Source organism: Tyto alba, unplaced genomic scaffold, assembly GCF_018691265.1.
Source record: "Tyto alba isolate M040663 unplaced genomic scaffold, T.alba_DEE_v4.0 Super-Scaffold_29, whole genome shotgun sequence".
NCBI lineage: Eukaryota > Metazoa > Chordata > Aves > Strigiformes > Tytonidae > Tyto > Tyto alba.
The window spans coordinates 9,883,013-9,905,510 of NW_024881303.1; the positions used below are offsets into that span (position 1 = coordinate 9,883,013).

At 40.8% G+C, this 22,498-nt stretch overlaps 1 long non-coding RNA gene across 1 annotated transcript; it reads right to left on the reverse strand.

Annotated features, from left to right (window-relative positions):
- Positions 1-3,841: 3,841 nt before the first annotated feature.
- On the reverse strand, positions 3,842-21,796 carry LOC116958860. The gene is made up of 3 exons (XR_004405502.2): positions 21,683-21,796; positions 19,828-19,936; positions 3,842-4,050 (listed from the first exon to the last, which is right to left on the reverse strand). It is a non-coding gene; the product is annotated as an uncharacterized LOC116958860 (long non-coding RNA).
- Positions 21,797-22,498: the final 702 nt, after the last annotated feature.

Genomic DNA, 22,498 nt, shown 5'->3' on the forward strand with positions numbered 1-22,498 from the left:
AAGAAACACCCCCTTAGCAGCAGAGCCTGACATGGCTTCATAAAGAACTGAATTTCATTCTAAACAGATATATTTGTTTTGGAAAGGTGTCTGTAAAGCTGAACGTGGTGCAAATATGCTGCTGGCAGTGAATTTCCTGGCAGAGTCCCTCTTGGCATGCAGCAAAGTTACTAGTCCAGTCCCGTTGTTCACGCTGGGCCTGAATCACCAGCGTGTTGCTGCAGCTTTGTGCTGGCACCATTCCAGACAAATGGGCGAGCAGCTCCGGAGAGCCCCTGAGCCATGCCGTGGTCCCGCCTGCATGGCGAGGCCAGTGGCAAGGCTGCCCGCCAGTGGCTGGCTCTGGGCAGGAATGCCCCCCCTCTCTGCTTCAGGATCCTCTCGGTGCCCTTTGTCACCTGCCCACCCGTGCCTTGTTCTCTCTCCTGGTCCTACATCTGGCTGGGGGGGGGGCAGGGAGCAGCCCAGTGGAAGCGATGAGCGGCTTCTGTGCCTCCTGCGAACAGTCAGGACTGTGTCCCAGCTGTGTTAGAGCTGTGATGACAGGGATGCTATGGGGGAAACTGGTGGGAGAGGCACAAAATCCCAGCGAGGTTTGCATCTGTTACTCAAGGTGAGTAGTGCCCTACTTTATTGGAGAAGAGAGTGAAGTGGCTTAGAGTCAGATGTATGCATTGTATATACAGGCAAAGAATTATTTTGAAGCTAAGACCCTCAGCGAGGACTTGAAACAACAGGATTTGGTTCCTACCACTGTCACAACTCTCATGTGTCGCCAGACAGTGTTATTTCTCCTGGTTCCAGTTCCTTCCTTGTGGAATGAGACTCTTCATCTTCCTTCTCCCACCCTTTGTTGTTCCTGCCTATTTAAACTGCAAGCACCTTAGGCCAAGTGGTGTTTCTCATAAAGTGTACGTACAGTCCATACGAATAAAAATGGAAACTTAGGACTCCTGTAAAACTGACAAGTCCCAGTAAGGAACCTGCTCACCCTGCAGGCTCTGTCTACCAAGTGGCAGAATATGTGGTCAGTGCTTTAAGAGGTATTAATCTGATGTCTCCTTGTACCCTCAGTCTCTTTGACCCCCTGTGCTGCCAGACATCCATGGCTACAGCAAGTCTCCCTAATCGCCAGCTGCTGGCAAATACACAACTAGTCACCAGCCACTTTTACAGCGTGCCAGACACGTAGTGGAATATGTGCTCCTCTCAACCCATCTGCACAACAGGCTACAGATGCCAGCTGCTTTCCTTGGAGTGACATGGACAAGAGAGAAAGAAGGGAAAAGGAGAAAACAGAGTAACTCAAAACCATTTTCTCCACAGTTCTTTTAACTAATATCCCTCTTGCCTGCATACTATTGTCTTGTTGTTGCCCCAATTTTTCTCTCCTTTTCATTTTTCCATTGACTAATTAGGCTATCATTGTGTTAATGAAGTTAATGAATATTTATCTTGTGACAATAAAATATGAGATGCTCCCAGAGTGTCTCCATCCTGGTATTTCAGAATATAGGACTTTTATTCAACAAGTCTCCTACTTGATGGTTTACATCAATTGAATACACCGACAAGAGCCCCCGGTCTGAGAACCCCTCAGTGTAATTCAACTTTCCTTCACAAAGAAAACAGACACTGTCCTTTTCCTTGGGAATATTCCTGACTTTAAAAAGGGTAAGATACAAAAGCACTGGGGATAATAAGTTTAACCTTGTTCTCCTTTATACTTTCGCGACACTGCTCTGACTCCGCTGACCATGATGAAAGAACTCCCGGTTGATGCTGGCCGGCAGCAGTTGAAATGGAAGTTGGGTCGTCTGAGATGAAATCTAGCTGGTCTACAGCAGGTACACATGAAAATGCAAATATGAAAGTTCTGAGGCATGCTGGTATGGCAAACTGTTGTGAATGAGGCTACTAGGGAAGTAGCTGGTCATCATGTTGCAACAATATCAACAGAGCAATGATGTCACCATGACTCTTGTGCAGGATCATACATATTTTGTGTCAATATTTTGGGAAGAATATTTACTACTTAAAATTTTTATCCTCATGGTGCAAAACTACATGCAAATCATCTTCTTTTTAAATAAACGTAGCTGGGTATGATTTTGCACACGAAGGCACGTGAGCATGGCTATATCACCTGAATAAATGCCAGCTCAATGGGATTGAATTAATAATACAAAAGAAAGTGCATTGGACCACTTGGATATAGGAAAAAAGAGGCAAGAGATCCTCACTGTGTGCAAATTTTCCCTTTGAAACCAAAATGAATGAAAGCAAGCAAAGGCTAATCGTTCTATGTGCCCTCAGATGAAAGGTGGTTGATGAAGACAAAAAATCATTCAGGGAGCCTGATTTTTTTAGCACACAAATTTTTTGTGAAATACTGAATTCGGTCAGCATCTACCACATCAAACTCCTCAGTTTATCTGGGAGCCCTACAGACCCTCCCTGCATGTGTAATGAATAAATAAAGATTGTGAACAGCAGAAGCCACATTTCTTCTGAGTGAAGTCTGTCTGCACAGACACACCATATGAATGAAACCATTTTCAATTCACAACTCTTATTAATTTGGTGACAGAGGGGGAGAACACAAGACTGGTGGGTACAATGAGCTAATTGGATAAAAGGCATGTGAAAACACTATACCTATAATGTACCTTGTTAGCATATGCAAATGAGATAATTATACAGGCTGATAGCAGTTAGGCACAGTAATACATAGTCCATGTGAACTGTCCACAAATACTTCTGAGATCAAGAAATGAAAGTAAATTCTTTAAACATCCTAATTGGCTGCCAAAAGGAAATTCATTCCAGCTAGAACTTAATTCAGTGTAAAGTAACGTAACTCATTTGATCTCAATGAAGATCAAAAAAACACAACCATATCCAGACAATCTTGGATTAAGACGCATTGTTTGTATATATTTACTACATAAAGTTATTATGCAAAAACACCCTAAATGAGATGAAGGCTCTGTGAAATCATTCATTACTATTTCTCATGTGTTATTAGTGAGCTGAAGACTGTCCTGTTCATGCAAGGGGACACCAGATCTTCCTAAAATCCAAGACTGCATGCAGGATTTCTACAAGTCAAATGGATAGTCAGATGTTTCTCATTCCCTCAATTGCACTCAGTGATTTTGCACTTCAAATTTAGGCCAGCTTCTCACCTTTCAAACTATTAATGTACCTCAGAGACATTTTCTAGGGAATTATTCAGGTAGACAACATTTTTTCTACTTGATTTGCTATGAAATGACAAGCACTGTTAAACCAAAGGTTAATCATTGATTAAGTTTAATGACACTAAAAGAAACAGGTCATGTGAGAAAGCAATTGCACTTTCATTTTTGCTGTCACAGGTCATTTATAGCTTTTGATTCAAATTCCACCCCACGCAAAGAGTTGCTAACAACATCCTACTTCAAATTCTAATGTACTACAACCGCACAGCAAGCATGTGAGCTGGCAGTAATCAGGCCATTTGTAAAGCATACACAGATTCTTTCATTCATCCTGGCCATTAAACTGTTTGAAAAGATTATTTTATTGTTCCACATTAAAAGGCAGTGCTTTTGACAACTTGTTTTACAGAGAAGTGCCCCATTTTATTTGTACGCAAGACTGTTCTGCCACTTTTGTGCATTTACGAACCTCAAACTCAACAACACCTGCAGTTCTTCCCTCTCTGGTATGGACTCAAAACAAAAACAAAAACAAAAACAAAACAAAACAAAACAAAACAAAAAAAAAAAAAAAAAATAAAAGAAAGGAAACGAGATTGAAAAGAGAGCATTTATTTTCTCTGTGACCAATAGCTCTTGTGCCTCAAACTACACGAGGAGCTGAAAAGTCAACTGTAAGTCTCTATGATTCTTTCAAGGATGGCTGCATCAGCAGGGAGCTGCTCATAGCAGTAATAGAGCTTGCTTCTGATCTCATCCTCCTTTGTACCGTGGCATATCCATTTGTTTCCAGGATGTGACTCTTCCTTTACACCAGCATCAAGCAGATCAGAATCAAATCTTCCACCTGCTGAGGGAGAGTTAATGGGCATTGTTAATCCAATATGCATCTATGCTTTGGCCTACTAGCCAAAATAATTAGCCCTCTAACAAAGAAAGGAGCCTTTGAAAACTTAGACACAGGCAGGAAATAAGCAATAGAAGTAGATCATGAGGCTTATAAGTCTATATAAAGCCTCTGTAAGCTTCCTTTTCTTCCTTTTCATCCATGTATTATGAAAAAGAAGGGCCTACTGCCCTAAGCTTTTGGGCATTCACATCAGGACCCACATATTTTATGCACAAATGTCAAAGAATTTTCAAAACTTACCTTGTTTGAAAGAAAAAAACACAAAGACAGTGATATGGGTTTGACCTAAAAAGTCAGGGTTTCTGTTACAAAGAGCACTTACAGGAAAAGAGGAACTGTGATTTCATAAAACTAATGGTGGAACAAAAGAGATGAGATGATTGTCTCTATTTGTAGGTTGTACATGAATTCAGGGATGAGTCTGGGTCTTTGGTACTAGACCACTGCCAGATTCAAAGCTGTGGAGAACAGCTTGTCTCTGAAGCATAGCACTGTATCTTCATGCAGTGGGCAAACCACTCTAGGTGTGATTTGATGAAAATGGGCTGTTGGTATAGATCAATTCCAGAGTGCTACTAGAGCTGATATCAAGAAATTGGCTTTAAAATGGTAGTAGAACTGATTCAACAAAAGGAATGCCTTGAAGAATTAATATATTTCTCTTTTCAAACAATGCAGCGAGCATTGTTCAAATGCATAAAACATGAAGAGAGCTCTAGTTCTGCAATATTGACATGATTTCTTTTCCTTTAAATCTAATTCAGGAATGATAATAAAAAAGTCTGCAGTAAAAATTCTCATTTTCAGTGCTGCAGCGTTGGAGCACTGCCATGGGCTTTTTGAAGAGTCACTCCACATCCACATCTATTTTCACCCTTTCAACCCAATTCTGTATTGTTACTGCTGAGTGGTGGAGCTGCCTTTGAAAACGTACAAAGCAGGTGATTTTCAATTGTGTAAAGCCGTGTTTGGCTTTAGGCATTTGAGTTCATGGGAATAGCCTTTCAAAGTGCTTGGTCCAAAGCATAGTGAAGTCAATGGAAAATCTCCAGGTGACTTCACTGGGCCTTGGATCCAGTCCAAACTCTGGAGCCTCGAAGTCTGGAAGTCTCAACTGGACTTGAAGTTATTCCTAATTGTTCAAAAACAGAATAAGAATTTTGCAAGGTCAACCTCCTCCACACACGCTGTGTCCTCTTTTGCAATGACTTGAGAGTCTCCTCCCTGGCTGCAGGCATTCAGCACCTCGCAAAATTAACTCTCATCTTAGGATAAACCTTCTTAGAATAGTCACAGCAGTAGATGTGCAGTGGATTCATTACATTGTCTCAATCCTTCTCTGCCAAAAATTGGTCAAGCTGTACAGTTTACTCATCTTTAACCACAAGTTGTGGTTGCGGCTCATCTGCTGAATTTAGAAAGCCACATGGAAATTCACTTCTAGGAGACTATTCCCTCCAGGAAATCAGCTAAGAAAAATAAATAAATAAAAACAAAAATACAATATTTTAAATTAAAAGTGTGATCTGATCTCTGAAACAATTTTTTATCCATTAAGTTCCCACCCAAGGAATCAGTTATATGCGTGCTTCAAGTAACTATATTGTTTAAAGAAACTGTACGTGTCACACAGTTAAAAAGAGAGAGATGCAGCTAGATTTAGTTAAACAATTGACTAATAACTCAATCAACAATATTTTTATCCTAGGTAGTAGTTATCAGCTTAGACAGCTGTTACAGTCTTTCACTGTAATACTTAAAAGGCAAACCACCAAATTCAATACCATATTGTTTGTGTAGTAGTGTTTGTTTAAAGGTAAATCACTCATAAAAGTGTAATTTCCTGCTGATACATAATGGCGGATAGCGGCAGGAAGCCAGCCCGAGCAGACTGAGACTCCGAGATATGCAGTGCTAAATCGCCAGCAGTACTTTACCCCAGCTCTAAAATGATTGTGTTTTTACACCCAGTCACACCTAAATTAGCACCAGCATATTAGGCCTTCTTGCAGACGCCCCTTTTCTCTTTATGCAACAGCACAAGATAAGAAAAAGTACTACAATTGACACAATGAAGTCGTGTTTCTCCAAATAACGATTCCCTTCCTGCTGGGGAGACCCTGCTGGGCAAAATTCCCTCCCCAGTCTGTTTTTCTTGTTTATTTGTTACAGAATCATACTTGCGTTTTGGGTTTCCTTCTGCTTGCTTTCAGCTGACACGTTAACTCATACGATTTCATCATTTTTGAAACTGCTAATTGAAGCTCCCACATTCATAGTGTTTCATTCACTGGCTTCCGAGTGTCAGCAGAATAGACAGAGAGCAACTGCCACTGGCTTTGGAAGAGCTGCTCTAGATTCATGTCAATGAACCAAAACCCCAATTAACTTGTAAGCATGTACTAACTCTTCACTCAGCGGCCCCTCAACCTACATAGGGGCTGGCAGTATGAAAGCGATGGGGATGCTCCCAGGGATTAAGCCTGAGACACTGACACTATATCCAGCATAGGAAACATGCCCCAAGAGGAATCACCTATTGTTTCCATCTTGGCCCTTTTTGCTGGATGCTTTTTGCCCAAATTGATGTGCCTAAATCTCAGGCTGCTGAGTCCAAGCCAGCTCTCTATGTGATACATTTTAAATTATAATCAATGAAAAGAGAGGCAGAAGGCAATTCATGCTGCGCACTCTATGCACCTTTTCTGAATCAGCATCCATCTCTCAGATGGTCCCTAGTTCCCAGGCAGGTGGTTCCGTATTTTACTTTCCTGCATTGCTCTAAAGAGCTATCCCAGGATGTCATCAATGTGTTTCGATGGCCTGATGCCAGAGCACTCCCCATGTGCGAAGAGAATGTAGTGGATAAAATCTTATAACCTATAGCTCAAGCCCATGCAGAGCAGGGAGGAAAGGACTCGTGCTGCATCTCTCACCCTTTCTCTACCAAGAGCCTAATTGCTCAGCCAGTTTAAGAGAAGAGCAACTTGTGCCCTCTGCTCTCTTACCCATCTGTACCTAAAAAATTGGACCCAGCCAGACCTGGATCTAAGCCAGAGTCTTCAGAGGAAGTTTTGATACAGTGAGGATGCTGAGCTTCATTTGGTAGGAAGGGCAGTTGCTGTGGAATTTGTACAGGGACTCTTGTTCTTTTTAACAGGACAGACTTCTGATATGTATATATGTATTTTTTACAGAATTCCCTTTAGCAGTCCACAGAAGGGAAATAGGAGTCCTGCAAAGATCACAGAAAAGTGAACTACACTGCTAAACTTAAAATCATAAAGCATTAATAGAAGGCTAAGCTGGAAATCAGTTCCATCTTCCTCCATCTGCCAAGCTCTGCTTTCTCAGCAGCAAAGCATGTAGCTCAGGGAAATTCTCCCATCTTTCTCCATTAGGGCTTGATATTATCAGCTTTTTCCTGTCACATACAAAAAATTACCTTTAATTAGCTCAGTTTACAGCTACACTACCTAGCCTTGGAAACTTGTTTTGGGATATGAGGAACCACTTGTTTTCTCAAGTGTCTTATGAATCATTAGCAGCAATAAATACACCAAAGTCCTGCATCTCAGAAGGGCTGTATGGTAAAACTGAGGCCAGTGCTTAGTCCTGGAGATGGAGCTCCTTTGAGCAGGACATTCCTTGTGCACAGTCTCGCATCCAGTCCAGTTCAGCCATCACTGCCCCTAGGCTATTTCAGCACTGAGAGGAGCAAGAGCAAAAAGTTACCTTGCCTTCCTGTGTCAGCAAGTGTTACCCAAATTATGACCTAGATAGAAGACTTGCTTGCCTAAAAATCCTTTTTTTTTTTTTTTTTTTTTTTTTTATTCCCAGTTGTGTTTCTTTTAACACAAATGCATTTAGGAACACGTTTCCAGTGCAGTGTGAGCTGCTCACATTCCCTGAAGTTCATGTTGTTAGAAATGAAGGGGGATTCATTTCCTTATAAATTGGATTAAATCCTCTTGCAGGTTGCATAGTTCACAACTAAATATAGCATTTGTCAATGCTTTCCTTGCCTGGAGGAAGAGAAGATTGTCTATTAGTTTCCTTTTCATTAAACAGTTGCTAAAATAAAACATCTTTGTTTAATTGAATGCCTCTGCAGACTTAGTCAGGTGCAACTCCTGTTTCTTCAAACAAAAGGATAACAAAGGAAACATGTAACTGCCATATAACCTTGTCATTTGCTTTGAGGAGAGGAAGAGTTACACGCCAGTCATACGTTTCCTTCAGTGCTTCAAGGACAGAAGGAACAGCTGTCAGTCTGGGGGCAGCAGGATGCCTCGAGGAGGATCACACACCGTATAAAAGCAGAATAGGATTTGGAGTTAAATTGCAATCAGGAGGGGAATGGTTTGGAAAAGGCTATGAGGGACACAGTTTTGTCATGGCAATTCTCTCTGCTGGACCATCAGGTTTCTACTGTGGTATGTGGTTCCTCATCCAAAAAGTTCTCTTGAAGCCAAGTGAGACTTTACAATGATCCTGGAGTGAATGAAGATGCCATAATTTGGCATCACTTGTGCAAAATGGACCTCTTTGGTATGAGGATTGAGCTGCTTGCCTGAGTGAAGGGTTGGGTAAATGCCTGTCCTTTTTAAAATAAATTTGATCACTTATTATTGTTTGCAGCACAACCCTGACTGAGAACAAGACCTCTTCATACCTAGGGGCAGACCCTGACCCTTTAGACTTGCATTTGAAATCAGTGAGGGAGATGTGGTATGTCAAAGATAACAAAAACAGAAAGGAAAGAAAAAGGTTGTCAGAAACCACAGAAAAGATTAGTGGCAGTGCCTGAATGCTGATTTTAGGATGCTAATGATAGAAGGTAGGAATATGGGGAAATAATTAAGGAAATCTTCCAGGAGTTCATCATTTAGTTGGTGATAAAATTCAGAGTTTCTGAATAACGCAGAATGTTATTCAGTATTAATGTAACTGAACCCGGAATAACACACACTGTCAGTAATATACACAGACCCACATTTCTGCAGTCTGTACTCCAAAAAGGCATAAGAATCTTGGGCTTGTCTTAATTCATCAGGTTTGAATTTGTTCTCCCTTCAGTCACAGCAGGGGTGACTTTGTGGAAAACCACTGAGTTATACCAGAATGAAATTCTGCAGAGAGCAGAAAACCAGCAAGTCTCCTGCATTGCTGTTGTAAGATACATTTTCTAGCCTGTAAACTACTTCCATGTGGACCTAAATCTGTCCCTTCTTCACTTTCTCCCTGTCTTAAATGGTACAGCACAGGCAAAGTCCCACGTTGATCTCTGGCTGTGGCAGCCTGCACATTCATAGCTCCCCAGGCCCGAATGCCTTCTCCAGCAGCAGGAGGATGAATCCAGACAATGACTGCAATTCATGGGTTCATGTAATCATACAGGTTTTAAGGCTAGAGAGGCTGTCATGATCTCGTGATCTGATAGTCTGACCTTTGGTGTAACCCAGGGCAGAGAAATTCATACAGAAGCTCCTGCACAACCCTGTGGTCTCAATTTGTGGTTGGTGGTGGTTTAGAAACTATGGCTTGCTCCAGTCTCCTGATGATGGAGAAACACCACATCTCTGGTCCGGTTTTGCAGTGGTTTGCTACACTCAGTGAGTCACCTTAACACAAATCCTCTTAGGACTCACAGGCCTCCTGTCCGCTTGCAAACCTGGAAACCAAGACATTTTGCAGATTTAGTTTCAGTACAATACAAATAAAAATCTCTTGTTGGGTCTATTGCTCAGCCTAAAGCATCCAAGAGAAATCAGAGCTGGTGCTCAGAATATACGGATATTCTCTATGAAGTGTCACCTACATCATGAATCTATAAGCTGGTGTATTATCCAACCCAGACATTGTTATTTAAGTCAGTCTTGGCCTCAGAGAGGTCTGACTTTGCCAAAAGGTTCCTAAGGACATTGAAACTGATTTTTTCTTCCTATTTGAAAACATCTCTCACTGAAACACTCTTTGAGGGAAATCACAAACGCAGGAAACAGCAGCTACAGTGCCGCATGTTTGTCCGTATAGAAGGAATGTGATGAAATCATTTTGGAATGTGCTTTCTTTCTCAGGTTTTTGTTTTGGTGGTAGGAATGTCACTTTCTTAAAAAGTAAAGCACATTCTTGGCCGTTCTCTCCCTCCCCCTCCTTCCAAATTTTGCCTACAAATCAATATTCCCATCTCCTGCCATGTGTTTTTCCCAACCTGTCAGATACCGTTCTCATGTTACTAGTACAACCATCTGATGTCAGGCATCCTAACAGGCAATTATAAATAGTCATTTACTATTAGCTAGAGGGCTTGTTTCTATAGATATGTTTCAAGATGTTCTTTGCTATTTTAACATGAAAGCGTTATTTATTTGTGTTTGGCATAGAGGATTTGACCATTTAAAACATGTCCATTTCCATCACGCTGTGGTAAAACCCCAAGTGAAACCTTAGCCCTCTGAAATGAACCATAAATACCTCATGTTATCCATTTTCATATGAACCCAAAGGCATGTGATGTCCTGTTCTCCACGAATCTGACTGGGCACCTCTCTTTTGCAGCTCTGCCTGAGAGTGCCCATTTCCCCATGGACACATCCTTGTAGCCAGATAACATTTGTCAGTCCAGATGAAGTTGGCCAAGACATGATCACTTTTGCTACACTTTTCTCTGAAACTGACACTTTTCCCCCCATTTAAACCTAGTCCATCTGTTATGCACTTCTACTACACCCCCTATTACATCACATTTTTACATTTTTACTTCCAATTGTTGTTAAGACTAACTCAAGGATAAGCGATATTATAAACCAGTCCCTCAAGACCCCCAAGGACTAATGCCCTCAAGGGACTGAGATGCTGGAGAATGTGCCTGCACTTCCAAGAGTCAAACCCTGCCTCATCATGCCAGGTTGTTGTCTTGGAGCACCTTCCATCTCACGGAAGAATGAAAATCCAAAATTGTCCAGGAGTCAAACCTTCAGACAGAAGAATCTGAGAGTTTAACACTATTTTTTCTCATCTGAAGTGGCTTCCTGCTGTGGATCTCAGTGTGCTTTGCAGATGATCAGGATAGAAATGATCCTTCCAGGAAACACAGGGGAAACTTTACATGGCTGAAAGCTTCCCCTGTCTGCATGGGGAAGATGGGTGTGGCTTTCCCAAAAGACAACGCTGGTGCCTCAGGAGCTTGTCCTGCAGCAGTCTGGGACCTCTTCAAATGGCAAGTGGATCCTTAATGGTTGAGCTTCTTGTACAACATAGTGGCCAGACTCACAGTGATTAAATTTTGATATTGAGAAGGGCAATATGTATTAAAACAGTGAGTTACAAAACCCCTACCGATCTCTAAAAATGACACATTTTCTGAAGTGTGTGCTTCAGCAATGAACATCTGGTAAAGAATACCGTAGAAGAACAGCAGGGCATTGCCAACGTGGCAGTCTATTCGATTGCAAAAGTGTTGATTCCTGTGTAAATGTAAGATGACTCCAGAAAGCTGAGTCTTAAAAGGCTGCTTCTTCTAGTATATCTCGTGTCTCAGAGATGACATGGTGTGTTTCCTAGGTCTTTATTCTCAGAGAACAGCAACATTCATATCAGTCAAACTGCAATTTCTGATCAGGATCATCATGTTTATAGTAATGAACACAGCACTAGTAAAACCCAATTCACTGTCTTTGATCTAATGTTCTGTCCAATCTCCAGGGTCATTTCTAATGAACACTACTGTGGTTTTTTATCATAGAAGTCTTTCCTTTTATTGAAGAACGTTTGACAAAATGCTAAGGATCTGTAATTGGAAAGAGAGTCAGAATTATCTAATATAATTGAGGATACTGCAAGATCAAATATTGACTTTTCACTAACAAATCCATTGCTACAAAACAATTAAGAAGACTGGATGGGCAGATGTAATCCTGCAAGCATCAGCTAATACATTTTCTTAAGTCTTCTATACTGGCTACAAAATGATCATGCAAAAACAGAGGCTTCCTACTGACTTAAATCAGGATCGTGTGTGGGTGTAAGGGTGTGCCTTCACTGGAGCAGTTTACATGGCAAGGGCCAGAAACCCAACTCAACACGTCTCTGTATTCTTTAACAATTAGATAAACCAGTAATAAGTTCATAATTGCAACTCCACTAGGTAATTTCATGTGCCTGGGAGATGACAATATGCATACAATTAAAAGAAGAAAGCTTTTCATCCCTGCAAACTATATTACTGAACACTCTGGTCTTTTCTATTTGCAGCACACAAGTGGAAGGGAGGGCAGGGATCACCCTGAGCAGCGTGGAGGTACCACGAGGGGAAGAGGGAATCCTCAAGGCTGTAAATTCACTGAGTTCAGTTCAACAGAAAATATGGAAATGCAGCTTTCTGACATACTACCTCTTCTTAGCAATTTTCAGCTTTTTAGTTGTATGCAAGAGGAAATGTCTTGGGATAAGGTTCTTAGATCTGGTATTACAAATAGGGTATGAAAAATCCCTTTTACTCTGACCATCTTTGAAATAACAAAGCAGCTCAATTTCTGAATTATTATATTTAAGCTGTCTTTCAACCTTCCTTTTTCCCCCGACAGCTTTAAATCTCTCTGTGGGTGGAGGTCTAATGTCAGCACATGCAATTCTATACTTTAATCATTTTTTAACTACGAGATCAAAGCAAGTAGGTTTTTATTACTCTAGTGTCCGATACTTCATAACTTAACTATTGAATGTCAGGCAACAGCTCTTCTCAATGCACTGCATTAAAATAAATCTTTTCAGCTACATTCCCCTTTCACCAAAAAATGTATTAAAGAAAAAAAATAATATTTTATTAATCATATGAAAATTAGTAGTAGTACAAATAAAATATAACAAACTTGTTTCTCCATTTAATCTGGGGCTGTGGAACTGTATACTGCCTAAGAAGAAACCCTGTGGCAGACATCGTTAACATCCTCATCTTAATTTCTAACACTTTCCTTTACTTTCTCTGCTCCCACACAGTAACCCAGAGAAATTAATACCTGGCCCATAGCCAGACTGTCTGGGTGAGTAGGGCCGTGGTGTATTATTCCTCTGGCCATGGCAGTGCAGACCCATCACACCAGAAGAATGAAGGCATCTTTTACCCCCCTGGTGTCAATCCCTCCCTAACTGTGTCTGAATCCTGTCTACATCTCTGGTCTCTCTCCACCACCCTGTCTATGGCAATTCCTCTGACCCATTTGCTCGTATCTCACTCATGGCTGAGTATCATGGGAATAAAGTTTTCCAGACTGACTTCACACTTGTTCATTCTTTTGTTGATCCCACTGGCTTTGAGTTTGGGACAATAACTGCAAGACAGGGCAAAGTTTTGATCATTCCTTTATACCTCTGGAGAAAAGATTTCACTTACATGACTTGTTAACATGTTCACTACTGCTCACAGGGAACTGACATACTCCCATTTAGTAGTCCAGAAGAACCTTAACAGTGTCTTATTGTGACTACAGTATAAGCCCAGAGCTAACTTTTCTGCACGCGAATCACTTTGGGCACCTGGGCAGTCCCACTGACCCTTGCCATTCAGCTGCTCGGCGTGCACGTGGATTTGCTGGGCAGCATTTCCAACCCAGCAGAGCACGCACAACGCTTGCACTTTGTTGTTGGGTTGAAATCCTCCCAAATACTTCTCTGTCACAAGCTGTTCCAATTAAGAAGGCATGCAATAATATCCCTAATTACATTTTACTTTGATGAGAGATCTAGGCGCTTTTTTAAAATGCATGTTGTATTTAGGTTGTATTTAGATTAGGAGAATCTTCACTTCAATTCTTTGCATATTTTGGCATGGGCCGTGTCTCCGCCCTTCGGCAGGCTCCAGGCCCTGCAGAGACACGTGCATCTGTTCTGCTACGGCAGCCCGGGCTCGGGATGCCAGACGCCAGCAGAGCGACACGGGGTTATTTTTTGCTGACTCACCCCAGTGCTAAATCTTCCAGCTCTGACAGCTCCAATGCAAGAAGAAAAAAAGACCCCGAGCAGTCCAGGGGCTTGGGCGGAGGGGTCCCGCTGTGAAACGCTCCCTCAGAGCTGTCAGGTTCAAGCGAGCGCTTAGGAGGAGATTTATATTTTGTTGATTACAATGGTAATAAGCCACAAACACAAATTCAAAGAGTAAGAGTCAACCAAACCCATGTTCTCTTTGAGTGAGATAAAATCTCTACCTTTTACACGCCTATCTATTGATGTGTTCCTGGATAAAGTGTGTAATTTTAATTAACTGAAAGTACCTGCCTTTTATATTGAACTTGGTGCTAAAAACAAAGAAAACCATACAGCAAAAATGCCATGTTGGCTGAGTGCTTCTCTCCTTTGTGCTGAGAAATTGATATGTGCACTGTTTTCCTCTCAATCAATACACATTAGTGTGTCATTGGTGACTATAAAAATATCCACATCACCTCACTAATTCTCTTGCCAAACAGGCAAAAGCATTTATATGTTCAGCTTCTCTGATGCCGGTTCCACAGATAAATTTCTTTCTATTAGTGAAGCAGCTACAGGGAATGCAATTATCCCTAAAATAAGGAAAGAAAAAAAAACTAAAACCAAATATGTCCATACAGAACTAAAGCACAAGGAAATTATATTCCTCACTGTAATTGTTTAATACTATTCTAATATGAAATATTTGTCTCATTTGAACTATTATGTCAAAATCATCTCCATTTAACACACATATATGTAAGTACGGATGAAGGTATATGTATTGTATTTATCTATGTATATCTCAAGCATGCTGTGTTTTTGTTGGATGTCTCTGGGTTATTTGGTCAGTACAGATCCCCTGATCATACTAGACAAGAATTTTAGGTCAGGAATTCATATTTACACTGAACCAAAAATCTGAACAAATGGATAATTCATTAGAGCTAACTTTTAATCTCCATCCAGACCCAGGTCTCAAACACCCCTTCCTGGATATCCTCTGTTGTCTCTGCCCAAGGGTTTTGCCATCTCACTCTCTCTTTCGACACCACCCTGTTGTTTGGCTAGTGAGACACATTGTTTCTCTAACTAGATCAAGGATTTTGCCAAGTCCTGTTGCTTCCACTTCTGTAGCATATTTAGAATTCCTCCAGCCCTCTCTATCTCGAAATTCTTGGCCCTGCACAACTGTTTTATTTTGGCTGCTAGAAGCCCACACTAACCTAACCAGATTTTGGCTGGCAACACAGATCTTCTTAACCATGTCTGTTTTTCCCTGGGCACATCCTTGTTTACCAAGTCTGGTGGTGATGGAACCACTACAGTAAAACTCAGTATATAAAGACACCAAGGAAAATCCACGGTGAGTCTTTAAAACAAATAAAAGTGTCACAAAACAGAGCTGAGGACATGGCTTAGCCTAAGACTCAGGTTTTCCTTGGTTTGTTTTAGTTTTTGAGGATACCTGTATCATCTACTAACTACAGCTTCTTTTTAATGTTTCCAAAATGTAAGCATACGATGCACAATTTTAATTTTTCCTGCCCAGTTTGCACACAGGTGAATGCCTACAAGCAACTGTCTCAGGGTAATGGCAAACACGATGCAGAGACTCTGCAATTCTCCCATTAAAGCTGACTGAAGTGGGCTATTACAGCTAATAATGTCTGTTAATTTATTAGTGGATTGCTGTTTTAATGTACACTGGTAGGTAAATGTAGATGTTGGTATTGATGATGGTAGTGATAAAAATACAACAGTACAAACATACTGTCTTCTGCTGCAAATCACTTCTTCCTCTATTACCTTCCCCAGTGTTTTAAGTAAAATTCAGCTTCAATTTTAGTAGCAAACCTTTAAGCAAAGCTCAGATAACATTTATGCCATGATCATTTTTATCAGCATTATCCTTCTCTGGTAGGTTAGATAGAGCACTAACTCCAACAGTTTCCCTATATACAAGATGCACAAGATTGCTTTCGTTTAAGAGTTGCATCAGTGGTTTACTGAAAGACAAAGTTCATCTTTCTCTTTTTTTTTTTTTTTTTCAGAGCTTTTTATAAAACTCATTTTGGCTGAACTTGGAAAATGTGACTATACAATGGAAAAGGTCAGGCCCTCCATTTTTTTTTTTTTTTTTTTTTTTTTGTCTGTACACAATGGCAGGATAAGGGAGGCACCAGTCATTACAAGGAATATACTTTAATAAAGTTGCCCAGCACCAAGTATTTGTCTTCCACCACTCTAGATTCCAATGTTTGTTTTCTGTCTGGGAGAAGAAACAGACAACACTTTTCATTTTAATAAAAATCTTTCAGAATGAAGCGAACAGATAACCTAATTTGGAGGATCTACTTCTTTACTTGGTTTGTAAGTGATTTAGGAGGTAAAGATGACTGGAGGCCTCCCATTACAGTGTTGCTGGAGGATATTTAACACTTTCCTGCTCAGTTTCCTAGCTGGGAAGTGTAAGATCAATTGCGACGGTGTTTGATTCAACACTCACTGTTTCAGCATGGCCATTACTATCACATACAGCTTAGCTTGAGTGGGAACTGCAAAATATGCTGCTGTGACTAAAACTGCAGTTAGAAAGGTGGAATTCTGGTTTTATTAAATACATGTGATTGCCTGTTAATATTACTTCTGCAACTAAAACCAGGACTTCAGTTTCACAACAGTTCCATTCTCTGGTACAATAGCATCCAATGTTTCCAGTTTTAAGGCTATCATCACAAGTCTTCTGATATGTTTCTTTATCCTACAGTATTGGGTATCTAAGTATATGAAGACAAGGAATCATAATCATAAAAAAGACTCATCTTTCACCCAAATAATCCATTTCAAGCCTAAAAGTTTGTGCAGAAAAACACAAAAGCCTTAAAGACTCATAACGCAGGGGAACTGAAATGCTTATTTATTTTGAATCCTCATTATATCATGGCTAATCTCCAGGACTTCAGGGCTCAAGTGTTACATTTTTTATGTTGTTGGTTGACAGAAGATACTTATAACTCTTGGGGGCTTCAAGCATCCTGTCCTGTCTGGATGTAGCATCTGGTAACAGTAGAGGCTTACCTTATTATCTGTGACCAGGTAGAAATAACAGCCTGAAGACTCCTGTTGTGTTCTAGGATTCATCTCCTTTAAAGCCAGATCTCGCACCCTTCTCTCCCAGCAGCACTTAACTCCCCAAAATCAAGGGAAGAAAGGGTAAGAGGAAGGGTGAAGAGGCAGAAACATGAAACCTAAGTCCTCTTTCTCCTACATCACCTTGCATACCATGGGAGCAGCCCTGTTGTCACCGAGCTGCAGGCACAAAAGATGCCAGCACTGCAGGTTGTCCTGAGACTCTGCTGGCAAGGCAGGAGGGACAGCAGGGAAGAGGAGACAGGAGGTAGTGGAGGACTGGAAGCAATGTGTTTTCTGCCATTCACTTCTCCCCAGATAAATCCCTACTTGCCTTGTGTCACACAGCCCGTAACAGCTGAAACTTGGTGGAATCTCTCAACTTGTCTACAAACTACCAAAAAATATCATATTAGTTATCAGCCACCACAAGATGGTTTCCCTTGGAACCTATGTTCTAGTGAATGATCCCCACTGTTGGAAACACACATCTTATTTATTTCTCATTTAAACTTGCCTCACTGTAGCTTCCTACTGCTAATTCTTGCTACAGCAATGCCATACAGCATCTCTCTGCAAGGGTGAATAAGGCAAAAATGAGGCACACAAAGATACTGCAATTCTTTTTGTGGGAAGAAGCTGGTACCTGCTCTTCTGCTTGTCTCCACTAGAGAGTACAGCAGTTATTACTGACAGCATGGAGCTGCTTTTGAGGCCCAGGCTACCTGTGCAACATAGCTAATGTACAAAAATAAATGATCTTTTGTAAGGATCTTGCAGTAATATCTGGCAAAATGTATACTGGACACTGTACACCCTGAGGGGGGCATTGACTGGTGACAAGCACGGGATTCAATCTTTGTCCCAGAGCCATTCACAAATCGATTAGTCCTCATTTTCATAAAATCCTTGTTTATTCTACTGGTCCACCAATTACTACTATTAAAGCACATGGTACCATGTATGGTCTTGCATGTGCATTATTAAGAACATCAACAACCTAGAGCTGCTAGGCACCTAGGCGTGTTGCAAGGTGCTGCATGCAAACACTGACACCCATCAGATGAGCACTTCTTTGATGAACCCTCTGTTTTACCTTTGCTGTCTCTGAGGCCAGATCTCCTCCGTGGGCCCTGTCCATACTGATGTCAGCTGTCTACTCGGTTTAGCCATCAGTTGCTACCAGATCTGCACTGTTCATTTGGCAGACCTCACTCCCGAGCAGGTTGTTTTGGTTATGGGCATTTTCCTGTGTCGGAGGGACCAGGAGTGAAGGTGCTTTCATGTGGTTTTGGCCCATACCACTTCTGTGACCCACAGAATAGCCAAATCCCTGGAACTACATTCCCTGTTCACTGCTGACATTGGGAATTCATCTGGATTCAAATGTACAAGATGTAATTTAACATGTACTTTTCCTCCTAAACACTGTAAATCACCTTGGGATTTTTGTTACCATTTCAGAGGTGACATCCAGGAGGATGTAGGATTAATTTTCCTCTACCAAAACTAGCAACACTATGTCATCAGAGAGCTTGTCCCATAAACTGGATTGGAGCTGGACATGCTACAGTCCTGGTGACATGAACAGGGGATTATTCTGGAGAATAATCTGTAGAATTCATGCTAAATCTCACCCATAGAGAGGTGTCAGAGATCCCAAGCTGAGGCAAACAAGTAACCCCTTGGCACCCAGAAGGACAGTCATGAAGACATCACTACACATAAAGCAGGCACTAAGCTCATCAACTCCAACACAAGACTTTCATTTAGATCAAAACAATTGAAATCAAACCTCTCATAATTCATTAGTCATGTTTTTTTCTGTTTATTTCTTGCTGTGAAAAAAAGTTTTTCCTCCACCCTGAGCTTTTAAAACAGTATTCATTTAGCAGTCTGTTGTCCCTGCTTGGGAAGTACAGAAAACAAGTAGAGAAATATAAATTGATTTTCTATAGATTGGAAATCTTTTCTTCCGTTCAGCTCCATTACTGAGTCAGCTGTCTGTGTGCACTGCCAATGGAAGTAATGGAAGTTGTCTATACAAAACAGAGGGAGCACAAATCAACAGGAGAGAAAATTTGGTTTCTCTTGAGCCCCCAGAAAAAACAAACCTATCAACAATGTAAAACGAGACAGGGCTCACTTCAGACTTCCAGATTCCCCGTGCTGTATTGATATCTAAATTGCATGACTGCTTTGCAGCTACTTTCCCTTTAATTCAACTAGTATCAGCCTTCAGACTGCTTCTCAGAGTCTCTGTCTGCTTGCAGACACTACTGCATTGATTTCCATCTGGTGCATGTTCTAAAAGTTTTCCTTGCAAATTTAAGGATTAACTGCCTTTTTTTTTTTTTTTTTTTTTTTTTTACAGAAATTTAGATTCTGAAACATGCTGAAGAAAACAATCATAGCAAAGAAGCACCAAATCTTTTGCAGGCTCTCCCCTGATCGCTGGGCATTGAAAGATCTACCAGCAGCTGTTAATGTAACGTTATGGATGTTTAGCAGGACTTCCTGTAGCTAATGAACATAGCTCTTTCAGTGAGGAGACAAAGTGCAATGCTGTCCCAGGAAAATAAAAACGATGTAACATTCAGTCAGGAATGCACTTACTACATGGCCCAGAATGGTGAATTGATCTCATGCTTCTGTAACAAAGATCTCATCTGTAGTCCCCACGCACTGCAGGCACTGGCGTGGTTTCAGAGTGAGTGCGACGATCCTGCTCCCAAAAGGAACTGATTAGGAAGGATGTTCCAGGAGCTATTTGATACAGGCAGCACAATCCAGAATTTATAGTGTTAAAACAACAAACAAACAAAACAAAACAAAACCAAACCCCCTCTCCCCCCCAAAAAATCCCAAAACCCAACCCAACCAAACAAAAACTCATCAATCTAGAATATTTTTATGTCTAAGAATGCCAACAGCATCATCTAACAGACAGGGAAAATAAAGGCTTTTTAAGCACTCCTATAAACATGGTGTTCCTGGATTTGAAGTAGGCAGAGTGGATGGCCAGATGTTTTGGTGTGAGCATGGCACATAAAAGAAAAAGGTTCTGTTTGTTTTTCCACTGCTTTCCTCTTGGTTTTAACAGGAATTAAACATGTAGGTCCATTTCAAATCCTACTGCTCATTTCTCTATGCCTTGTTGCACACAGAATGTATTCAGGGATATGTGAAGCAAAATGTAGAGTTGTGAGGTGACCGGCTGGTGTTGGAAACAAGGACGATATAAGTAACAGGCAACTTGTAAGAAAGGCTTTCAGCATCTCTTGCCAAATATCCAACTTGTGGCAACAGTGCAAGCAAGGGAGTGAATATGTACTTGGAGTTTTGCTTCATCAATACTATAAAATAAACCCAAGTTAAAATGGGTGTTGCCCAATCCAATTGTCAAACATTGCTGCCGCAATACAAAGATAAATGTTTATTGGCTTAACTTTGAAACTGCAGTAAATGCTCTTCTATTCAATTAGATAAACAAATACAGTACTGAGTATATAATAGGGTCCTTTCAAGTAAATTATACTTCCTAACTCATGTGTAAAAGAAAAATGACTTTTAATGTTTATATTCCTGTAAAATAAGAAACCATCAAGGCTCTCCTTCTGTTATATTCCAAATATATATATAAAAAGAAGTTTTAAACGATGACCATTTTATGATAACGTGAGCAAAGAAAAGAAATATAGCCAGGCTGACATTCCAGCTTTTCTTCTCACTGTTATGAAAGAGTGAGAAAAAAATTCTCCGTTCTGTTCTCATTTACAGTAGCACAAATCCCCAGGAACCGCACTGACTTCAGTTGGTTATTCTGGATTTATGGCAGACTGAAAGAGATTAGAATTTGGTCACACATGAATGAAGAACAGAACATCTACATTTACTCTAAATATATTTTCCTTTCTTATGTACACAATACAGCAATGCTGTCCTTAGCAATGATAGATTATGTGCTACTGGTGTACCTGATAGCCCAAAGATATTTATACAGGTACCACGCGGGATGCCTCAGTGAAGGAATACTTAGGTACCTTCTCCAGCAAATGCACCCACATCTATCTCCAGAGAGAACTGCATTCTCTACAGGATCAGGGTGTGAGGCTAAAATGCATACATACAGCATTATGCATCCAGTGATGAGAACCACCTGTTTGTGAGTCTGTTCTATTGTTTCTGCCAAAGATTGGCTCTAAGTCATGACAGTCTCTCATGCAGACATATTAGCATACATGGATTGTATATCTTTAAAATACCAAGTAGAAAACTGTAGTATTGTAGAGCACTATGGTTAAAACAACATATAATTGCTGATCTTGATGAAGGGCATTTTCTTCACACAGTCTGCTTAGCTATGAGAATCACAGATCTAGTCTCAGCAAAAAAAAAAAAAAAAAAAAATGCAGTGAATAGCTCCCTATCAATTTAAAAGTAATAACACCCCTTGCACAGCCCAAATCACCTGTAGGTCCGAATGTCCCATGCCCTGTCTTGTTCAGCTGAGGTGCAACATCCTTCTGCACAAGCAGGTATCCAAACAGTGTCCTTCCTTTGGTATTGACAGCTATCAACAGTAAATACATCTGCCTCTTCCATTCTGCAAGCTTTCTGATGAAGTGGTTGCAGGCAAGAAAGAGGCATTAAGAGAGGGAGCATTGCAAAAGTGGAGTGAAAATAGGCTGCTCCAGAAGATTGACAGAGATTAGGGTTGGATATCCCTGGGCTCAGCTTTACTGTGAGCATACTAATGCCCAAATCTCCGATTGAAATGTTCTGGAAACCTTCTCTTCAGCCTCTAAGAAAACAGTGAAAAATAATAAATCCAGCAAGATGGTTCACAAATGGGAAGGGTTGGGGAGAGAAGGGTTTATTTTTATGTTGTTTTGTTGCAATTTTTTTTTGCTGAACTATAACCAAAGAATTGAAACTGTGTAAACATGCAGAACATTAATTAAAAAAAAAAAAAAAAAGTCAAGGTTTCAAAGTCAAGCACTCCAAAGTTAGGAAATGTCAATGCCAACAGTTTTGAGAGTCCAGTGTAAGATACCTAGGATTTTATTTTTCAGAACCTTGATCCTTTTGGAGACCCAGTCGCTTAAAGACCCAATCTCCAACTTTCCAGCGAGGTCTCAAAAACAGATCAGCTCAATTGCTTGCAGGCTACTTTGCTAAATCACCTCAACCCAATCAGTCTGGCCCCTATATTGCTTCCTGACTTCAACTCTCCTACGCTAAAATCCTGCTGCCCCATACCTCCAGCCCACGCCCTGCACTGCTG